Source organism: Rousettus aegyptiacus, unplaced genomic scaffold, assembly GCF_014176215.1.
Source record: "Rousettus aegyptiacus isolate mRouAeg1 unplaced genomic scaffold, mRouAeg1.p scaffold_m13_p_10, whole genome shotgun sequence".
NCBI classification, from domain to species: Eukaryota; Metazoa; Chordata; class Mammalia; order Chiroptera; family Pteropodidae; genus Rousettus; species Rousettus aegyptiacus.
Genome location: NW_023416285.1, coordinates 24,301,752 through 24,311,728, shown reverse-complemented (window position 1 = coordinate 24,311,728; position 9,977 = coordinate 24,301,752). Strand labels below are relative to the sequence as shown.

Sequence of the window (9,977 nt, the reverse complement as noted above, 5' to 3'; positions counted from 1 at the left end):
GACAGTGCTGTTTCTGGAAGAAGAACAGTGGTGCTGAGCAGACAAAAGAAGTACGTCTGACGTGTTCTTGGCAGGCCAGTTGCAGTCGGGGCGGGTGCCTGCGATGCCTGGTATGCCGCAGCCTTCTTAGTGCATAATTCTCAAAATTACACCTTTAAAATTAGAATTAGATTTATTAAACATGAAATAAAAATATTTTTCCCTTCCTTGTTACGTTCTATAAATGTTTTCCTCTGCCTGACTCTCGGTGTTTATCATATTTTTCTGTCTCAAATGTTTTTCTTACATAGCACTGCTACGTCCTATCATTTTCCTCCCTCAAATCTGTGCTTAAGATTCACTTCCTTAAACTTGTGGTGAAAAATGTCCATTGAATACATTTGCTTATCTCTATTTTCCCTCAAATGCTATTAAAATAAATGTAAAAAAGAGAGGAGGATAAACCTCTTGGTGCAAAGAAGGAGGAGACAGACTATAACAGATAAAAAGTGACCAAGCCTTTGGAAAGAGAGGAAATAGATATATAGTGTATTAGTTATCTACTGCAATTTAACAAATTACTCCAAAACTTAAAACAATAAACATTTGTTTTCTCATACAGTTTTGAGGGTCAGGAATCTGGGAGCAACTTAAGTTGCAGTCAAGCTGTGGTCCAGGGCTGCTGTCATTTGAAGAGCTGGAGAATCTGCTTCCAACTCACCTACGTGGCTTTTGGCAGAAGGCTTCAGTTCCTCACCATAAAACAGCTTATGAAATACTAACTACAATGGGGAGAAGTGTAATAATTCAATAGAGAAGCTAGCAGAAACCACCTTAATCAGGTCATCAATGTAACATCACCAAATATTAAATAACTGGACATCATGTGCCTAAGAACACAGCGTCACTTCTGTGATGTTTCTGAATATCGTATGTAACCTGAATCTGACCACATGAAAATATCACACACACACACACACACACACACACACACACACACACACATTGAGAGACATCCTACAAAATAACTGGCCTATAATTTTCAAAAGTGTTCTGTTCATGGAAGTGTGTTACGTGCTTCGGTGTGGCAATGGAAGCACACAGCGGGGGCACCTTCCCCTAATGCAATGCCGAGATGTTCAGCGAGGCCTTTTCCAGTGTAGGGATGTCTAAGCTGAAATCTAGAGTTAGCCTCAAAAAGGGACAATGGGAGGGGGGAGCAAGTCATAATATACAAGACCAAAAAAGATCACTTGATTGTATGCCAACTGATAAATGTGTGTGTATGCATATCCTTTCTTTAGTAGCAGCAAGAGTTTGTTCCTTTTGTTATCATTTCTAAAATGTTGCATTTCAAAATACCTTAAGAAGTTATGCAATTGCTTTAGTCTAAAAGATATGCCTTGAAACACATGTGAAAGAGTACTTTACCTTTGGTTCAATCAATATAATAATTTTTTGAACACTTCATCTCATAAACTAACTAGTCGATATTATTTTTCAAAGCACTTTTAATATATTTTCCTTTTATTTTATGAACTGCGTTTTCTCATGATATCAGCAGAAAATGATACAGAAGGCTAGCAATTATTTCACAGTGGCAGTTTGTTTAGTGGTTGGGAGAACAAACCTCTTGCTAGACTGTGCATGATTTAAGCCCTGTGCTAGGCCTGACTCTGCTACTCATTAACCAGGCAGCCTAAGGCAACTTACTTCTGAGCATCGGTTTTCTCATCAGTCAAATATGAAAAAACAGCTTCTACTCTACAGGGCTGTTGTGAGAACTGGTTGAGATAATATATGAAGAGCGCTTAGCACAGTGTCTGGCTCATAAAAAGTACTCGGTAAATTGTCTTCTGCATCACTTATAGTTATATTTTTAAAAGATCATACATAAAATAAAGTAAAAATATAAAAGTATATCGAAGGTTGTGAAAATAATATTGAACCATCGTTTTTGGGGGTGGAGGTAATTTTTTAAATGACCATTATAGTCCCTAAGCCGACCAAAGATATTGTCTTCTCTCTCACATTTTGTAAGCTTCCAATCATCTTCCCCCTCGATTTTTTTGAATCCTCAGTCACATCATCCTCCCTGGAGTTCCTTCTAAGAAACAGCAAGGTGATGCCCAGTGATTTCTCTGGGCTCTTTTTGAAAGCCCTATGGGACTGCAAAACCCACTCCATTGTCCCTCCCCGCCACTCCAGTGTCCATGTTTACTTTTTTGTTTGTTCATGTATGTATTTGTTTGTTCATTTTTTAGCATAGTAAGGCAAAACAGTTTTTCTGATCTATAAGAATTATTAAATACTTTGTAGTGGTCTCATCAAAGGTAATGCCACTCTTCCCACTATTTCTGATGACGTGTTTCTTGTTTGTGGTAGCAGCTGGAAAGTGGGAGTGGATGGGGTAAGTGATCTAAGATATATTTTACCACCAAAAAATTAATACAAAATATATGAGGCTTATTGGTCAACGATTAGCAGAAATAAAAATAATTATAATTTGTTTGGTCTATGACTTTAATCTAAGTCTTATTGGGTTAATACTTCTTTGTGGTTGTTTTTGAGTTGACTAGCATTCTCAAGTTTTCTTATCTCTAACTATAAAAATGGAAAAACAACTTTGTTCATAGTATACTTTGATGCAGTATATTTTACTGTATATTGAAAATAGTAAAATTTTTTAGAGTGTAAAATAATTTTGAGGACCGGACATTATAATCTTTACCCAGTAAAATAATCCTTGGTCCTGACAATTGTAACCTGGAAACTTCTGTCATATATGTGTCCCCTACACACACACACACACACACACACACACACACACACACGCACACCCCTTTCTCTGTCTTCCTTACCACACACATTCCCCAAGCTATATATTTTTAAATCTTTATATGTGTGTATATGTATACATTAAAGTTGTCCAGTATCTTATGAAGCTTAATCATCATCCTAAAAATGATGAATGATATGATTCATCACCCTAAAACTGCTCTGATGCAGTAAAGATTATAGAAGTGATGATTAAAAAGATTAAGATAAAATTTCTGCTCCAGAACACTTTTACATGTCTGATTTGTTGAGAAAAAGATTAGAAATTAATTAGAATTAATCTGAGATTTAAGTCATGCCAATTTAATTGATTTTAATGTCTTTGAACTTTGATTTTTGGGAGCAAAGATTGCAATTATACTGCTTGATCAAGAGGCATTTATTGAACATCTACTATTTGCCAGGTATTGTTCCAGGCTCCCACAAAAAGCTTAAAGGAGAATGATCCACAAATCTTAACGCCTATTAAAACATCCATGTGTTAGTTGACAAAGGAGTAATAGAAACAAAGGTGGTTTTCAGGTATGAGAACAATGAGTGCTCAGACATGAAATTTTCAAAGTAAAAAAGGAGAGTTGTGAGATTTAGAATGACCTCTAAAGAGAGTTGTTGAAAGAAGTGACAAAGGAAAAAGAATCAAAGGAGGGAATAGGGCAGCTCTTCTGTGGAAGAAGACGTCTTTCTACCATGTTCTAATTTGAATGCGTTGCAGGATGACAGTGAAGGTGTTTTCTAACCATTAAAGAAAAAAAAACTCACCATAAAATACTGTTGGGCCAATAATATAGTATGAGATATAGTATGAGAAATATAAGTATCTTTCTATGGAATGATGCAGAAAGAAACTCACATTAGCACATAATCTCTACACAGCACTGTATCTGTGTTCTCTTAGAACGAAAAAAGTTGACAATGTGGGCAAGTCCACGGGTGGTAGTTTCACTTGGAGGAGGAGCTTCCAAGTTGAGAATGGCAAACTGAACTGAGATTTACCACGTTGGTGCTCATAATGCCAACGGTAACGTCGCCCGAGGTGAAAGGGGTGTGCTGATGTTCTTCGGATACCAGTGCACAGTAGAACTTTATTAAAGAATAGGCATGGTCCCTCTGTTGCTATGAAAGACAGAGTCTGATATTACTTACTTTAATTATTGGCCCTAACACCTTTGCTATTCATATAAACATTCCATATTTATTAATACAAATAGTTTACAGGTAGACCCTCGATTGGCTAAAATAGCTTTTCATATCTAGAAGAGTAAACACTAAAAACAATCTGAAGCCTTAATTCAGAAGATGAGACGAGCAGAGGATAACCGAGGAGCAGGCAGAATTCTGGGAAGAGCCTCCTGAGGTAGCAGAAAGGCAAAGAGAAAAGGAGGAAATGAGGAAGGCGGGGAAGAAAAGGGATGTGGAGAGAGATGTAATTTCTCCTATTCATGAAGCTGTGTTGACAGCTCTTCCTAATCCCCTGCTCTCTTACAAGGCATTGCGTGTGAATGCAGAGTCCAGCAGAGATTTGGGGTTGCCAGGCTGCTCCAGCCGCTGTGGTCTCATCCTCTCCTCCACCTCCACAGTGGCACCCCACCCAGATTCCTTTCTTGTCAAACTTGTTTGCAGTCACCCAAGCCCTCTAGTCGATGACCTCTTGGTCAAACTGTCTGTTACCCAGGACACAAACAGATTGAGGGTGTCAGATAACATGGTAATTTGGTTGGGAGAAGAAAGTTTGAGCAAGCGCTGCAGGACCCTTTATAATACCACTTACCACAATCACCCATACTTTTCAAAGTAAATGCCCTTTCCTCACCTATGTTTCTCTGTGTCTAAGTCACTGGAGGTCAACTGAGTATGATTCATACCTCTTTTTAATTCATTTGCTTTGATGTATTAATTTCTCTCAGGAGGTAACTGGTAGGACATTTGAGTCAACTCTATTTTTCGTGGAGAAGTAGGGTAACACAAAGCTGAATGATTACCAACGTGGGCTGTATTGCTCTACGGGAATGACACTGAATATTGTGTGCACCGATGTCAGAGCAGTGACACCACATGAAGAGATGAACATGCTAGAACCATATCTTAAACTCAAAGCCATTTCTCCTGGAAATGATTAATGTCCAACCAAAACACATACACAGTACTCACCACAGGCTTGATGCCTGCTGAGTCTCAGAAAAACCTGGTTCCCAGCATGCTTCTGAGGCAACCCTCTTAACCCTGCCAGAAATTCTCATGATCACTATCTAGGCTGTGAAGGAGAAGCAATGGGCTCTGAAGAAGCTAAGATATGACTGTGAGAGTAACGGAATGATGCAGAGTTCATACCAGCCACCTACTCACACACCTAAATACAAAGATTTGGGTGAATGCTCTTACTAAACATTATGCTGCTTCAATGAACAGGTTATAGATAGAGTCCAAGTGGTGTTGGGTGGAGGGGTGTTATCTGTTTAAAATATATTTACTGAGGTTATTATGAGTCAGGCACTGTCTTTTGAGTAAAGCAGCCATTTTGCATAGAAATAAACCAATCTTCTTAAGAGGTACAAGAACTGTTCCGCTCCTTGTTTGGAAATTCCTGATGTAACATCACATCTTTCTCTGGTTTGCATCTACTTTGTCTTTTTTCTTGAATAGGGGAGAGAGGAAGGGAGGGTCAGACAGGGAGAAAGACAGAGATAGAGAAACAGATTCACCTTCCTATTCCGGGATTTGCTGAGCACCACGAGTTGCTGTTTCCTGATGAGGGCACGAGAACGCAGGGGGTGCACTGTCTCAAATCCTTTCTCCAGCTGTTACCTTTCTTAGGTTCTGTATACTTGCCTGGGCACCTGGGTCTAGCACATAAATCAGTGCTGAAGTATGATTTATAAACTTTCTGTTACTTATGCTTAAGGAATCAGGTCCGGGTGGAACGAAGCGGGACCCAGGATAACAGGGTGGGGTGCGACTGGGGCCAGGGCTTGCGCGCGGTCTCAGACCTGGGCTTGGCCAGGCCCAGCGCGCGTTGCACCTTCCACCGCGCGCCTCCCCTCCGGCTCCACTCCCTATGGACCCCACCCTAGCCCTGCCACCCGGGGCCCAGCCCGAGAGCCCACGCTAGCGGCGAATCCCGGGAGGCGACCGCTCAGCCTGGATTCTCGACCCTTCGGGCAGCGTCTCCCCCTAGAACTGCAGCTGTTCCCGCCAAGCTTTGTGAGAGACAAAGCTGTTCAGACCTTTCTGTGTACCTAAAAGGTGAAAGGAAAGGAGATTCACTCGCGTTAGAAGGCCTCGACCTCAGGCTACTTGAGGAGAAAGGCTGGTTCGATGACCACCATCCTTCCTGCCCCACCCGACCTAAGCAGCAGGCGGCCCAATGGTCCCTAGAAGTGGCTGCATTGGGTTTGGGAAATGGCCCGGACTGCTCTGGGTACAGAGCTCGTTATAGGGCCTCCTCCCCACCCCCCATTCCCCCCAAGCGGATAATGATTCATTTTTATATGTAACGTTTTACCCCGCTCTATAGCTCCGGCTAGTTAATGTTCAACCCCAGGGCTTCGCGAGGCAGCTCGCGGGAAGCAGGCAAGGATGACCCATTCAAGGTATATGGCCGCTCGGGAGTGAAGGCGCAGGAGGTCGACCGAGGGGAAGGGGCACCTGCGGTGGACTCCTCCGCCGAGGCCTCCCGAGGCGCACTCTGAGAGCGCCCGGAATCGGGCGGGACCGCGACCGGGGCCCAGCACGCGTCCCTGCAGGCTCAGCCTGGAGGCCGCGCCCCGCCGGACCCGACCGCCCACGAAGACACCGCCCAGGCCGAGCGCGGCGCGTGCGGGGGCGACGGGAGGGCGCGCGGGGGCGGTGCTTCGCCCCAGCCGGGCCCGAGGGCTTTCCCGGCGGCCCCAGCGACCGGGCTTGCGTGCTCGCCCGGGCTGCAGGCTGGGGCGCGGGCGGGAGGTGGGCGCGCGGCGACAGCTGCAGATTAGGTTCCGGTTTGGTTGTCCGGGGAACATGCCCACACCAGTGTTGACACCCGAGAGGGGTCTCCGGAGGTGCGTGGGTGGCCTCTGGGCCGCCGCTTCTCCAGGTGCCTCTGGAAATACGGTCAGGACAGTGTGAGGCCGCAGATCTTGCCACCACCCATCTCCCCAGGTCGCCGGCCAAAAGATGAACATTAAGATAAAGCAGCTGTTCTAGTCAACAGACTGCGACAGGACACGGCTGTGCCTGAGCCACGGTTCAGGCGGTCAGCGAGGCCCAAGGCGAAGGCGCCCTGCGGCACGTTTACGTAGAGCAGCGACACCTCGAGTCCTTCTAAGAGCTGGGCCAGGTGGCTCCGCGGAATCTACGGGTCCCAAAGAGCCTGGCCAGCTGTCCAGGCTGCCATCCCCCAGGGCTGGGCCGTTGACAGGCTGGCGAGTGCACCAGGAAACAAGGCTCCGAGCTGGGGAGGGCAGCTTCGCGCCAGGAGCTGCAGCCCAGCATTTGCAGGCGGATTTTTTTTTTTTTTCCCTCTCTCTCTCAGAGAAACAGACAAGACCCCGCCTCATCAGATAAGAGTGGCTCCTACTATGTCACAGATTTTAAACTGGGGTTGGAGGCGCTGAGGTCAGTAGATCCCTGTGAGTGAATATCACCCGCATCCCAGCACTCGCAGAAGGGCTGTATTTTATTTTATTTTGTTTGATATTATTTTCTAACAAAGTGACCTCGGGCTCTGGCAGGCAAAGCCCCTTCCTTGGCACAGGAGAATACCTTCAGGGTCTCCACCTATGTGCTCATCAGCCCCCCGGCCCCCAGGCCCGTACACAGCGAGGTGAATCAGAGAAACTAAATTAAACGCAGGCAGCCATGTGACGTGACACCGAAGGCCCTGCCAGTCCATCTGGGAGGACGGAGCCAATGCCATCAAGCTTCAGCTGGGTGCAGCAATCTTACCCCGATACCCGCCCACAGAAGTAGAGTTGGGGCTGTTGACACAAGCAGTACAGGGGAAAGCGTCCAAGAACTGGGTTGCCACTAGTCTGGGTTCCAATTCACATTCGATATGCTGCCTCATCGCCTTCTCGGAGAGAGCAGAGATGGTTCTAGGTCTCCTCTTCCTAGGGTGACGAGGGTAAAGGTTCTGCCCAGGACAGTGTGCGAGGGGGTCCCGCGATGCTGCAAACCGTCGGCACAGCAGAAAGGCTTTGCCACGTGTGAACGTAAGAGCATTGGTAGAAGGCATCAGGGGTACGTCAGGTTCCAGCAGCAGTGAGCCATTTACTAAGTCGATAGAAGTGGGTGGGGCAACTTTGGTGTGGATAAAGAAACCGGGCAGGGAGAAGATATGGGGAGAAAGAGACAGAGAGAGCTGGGGGAAGGACACCAGCATTTTTACAGGAAGAAGAGGAGATCTAGGTCTGGAAAGATCCATCAAAGTCAGGGACTGTAGACACACACCCTGCTCAGGAAGGGCCCAATGAGTCTGACCTTCTCTTAGCCTTTCTAGAAGAACAAAGAAATGCACCCCCCCCCAATCTTTATCATATATTCATTAAAAATTTTTCAAATGTTACAAAAAATGAATTTAGATGATTCTTTAAGCCATTCCTTGGCTGAGTAACTTAAGCCTCAAATTATCTCCTGTTTTCCACAACTGCCATTGAACTGTTAATGCATTGTTGTTACAAGAGGAATAGCAATGATTTTTTTAAAAAGATAATTAAGTAGAATTAAATATATCTTCAACGGGTTATTTTATTTCTCACAGGCCTTCTCTCATCCTCAAACAAAATCTAAAATCAACATTTATGTAAAATGCATAAAATACTCTGCACTGAAGTGAATGAAGTTATGCATCCCAAACAATAAATTCTGGTTTCTGTCTTTTCAGGTAAAAAGTCACCAATGATAAAGCCTTTCTTCTTGTGACGGTGGGCAAGGGTGATAAATAAACTTTTTAAGATTAGAGTAAAATTTCCCCGCTTTCCTCTGCTAAAATCTGAAAAGGTAAATTAGTTATGTGTTTACAATCAGGTTTCTACATAACCCATTGTTTTATTTTAAATCTCGTCCTCAATTATTTTCTCAAGCTCAGTTAAAATGCAATTGTCAGATTAATGAGCCTGCGGAGAAACGATAGTTAAATTTTTTTCTTTCTGAAAATCTGCTACAAGAACTTTTTTCTGTTTACTTGGAGACCTGTCTTCCTTCAGTCGGCCACGTTTCTTCTTTCCCCTGCGCTTAGATCAACTGCAGCCTGCCGGGTTTTATAAGTCAATCAATAGGGACTCTATATTTATAAAGCCCTCTGATCTGATTACACCAGCTCCCCACCCCCCGCGCCCCTTCTCTGTCTCTCTCTCTCTCTCTCAAAAAAAAAAAAAAAATTTTTAAATTGGGAGCCTGGGAGCCGGGGACTCCCTGCGTGGACTGTGGGCTGCGGGAGGCTGGGGAGCCCAGCGGCGGCGGCGAGGGCGCCCGTGGATTAGGATGTGGATTGCAGGACAGACCTTTGTTTGGACACATTCGCGACAGGGATTGGGAGGGAGGGAGGGGGAGGGTCATCCTCCGTCGAGATCGCGCCAGGTTTTTATAGACTCGTCTTAAAAGAGCTCGCCGCTCTTTACAGGGTTAATTTATGGGGCTTTCGAGGAATATCAGGACTTTTAAGATGCTTTTTATTTTTTCCCATTAAGTTTTTGTTGTTACACTCCTGCAAGGACTCCCGGGTTTCAGCACCTCGCAGGAAGAGGGTGGGAGTGGGGGGAAAAAAGTAAGGCCGGGAGGCGAAAGGAAGGATTTGCCTGCTAATCGAGCCGTCGCACTGCCTGGGCTGCCCAATATTTTTTTAAAATTAAATTTCTAATCAAGCTATGGACAGTAAAACTCAGATTTAGGAACTGAGAGGGAATTGGGGCAAACGTGGGCTCTATGCACCTTCCCCCAGGCCTTCACCAATGTGAAATCAGTAACAGAAGGACGAGTTGGGGGGCCTTAGAAATTTTGAAGAGGTTAAAAATCGAGGACAGCATGGAGAAAGGGTTAGAGGCACAGGTGGTGGTGGCGACGGGAGGAAAGCTCCTAACCACGACTAGTCTCGTGGGTTCCTGCCCAGGCCCCAGCCTCTGGACGCTCAGAGATGGCAGCGGAGGGCGGAGGCCAGCCGGGCCTGGGCTGCGGGCCGACCTCACGCT

General features: G+C 45.2%; 1 long non-coding RNA gene across 1 annotated transcript; it reads right to left on the bottom strand.

Annotated features, from left to right (window-relative positions):
* Positions 1-5,843: 5,843 nt before the first annotated feature.
* LOC118607847 lies at positions 5,844-6,496 on the bottom strand. Its single transcript, XR_004952880.1, has 2 exons — positions 6,317-6,496; positions 5,844-6,050 (listed from the first exon to the last, which is right to left on the bottom strand). It is a non-coding gene; the product is annotated as an uncharacterized LOC118607847 (long non-coding RNA).
* Between the last annotated feature and the right edge of the window lie 3,481 nt (positions 6,497-9,977).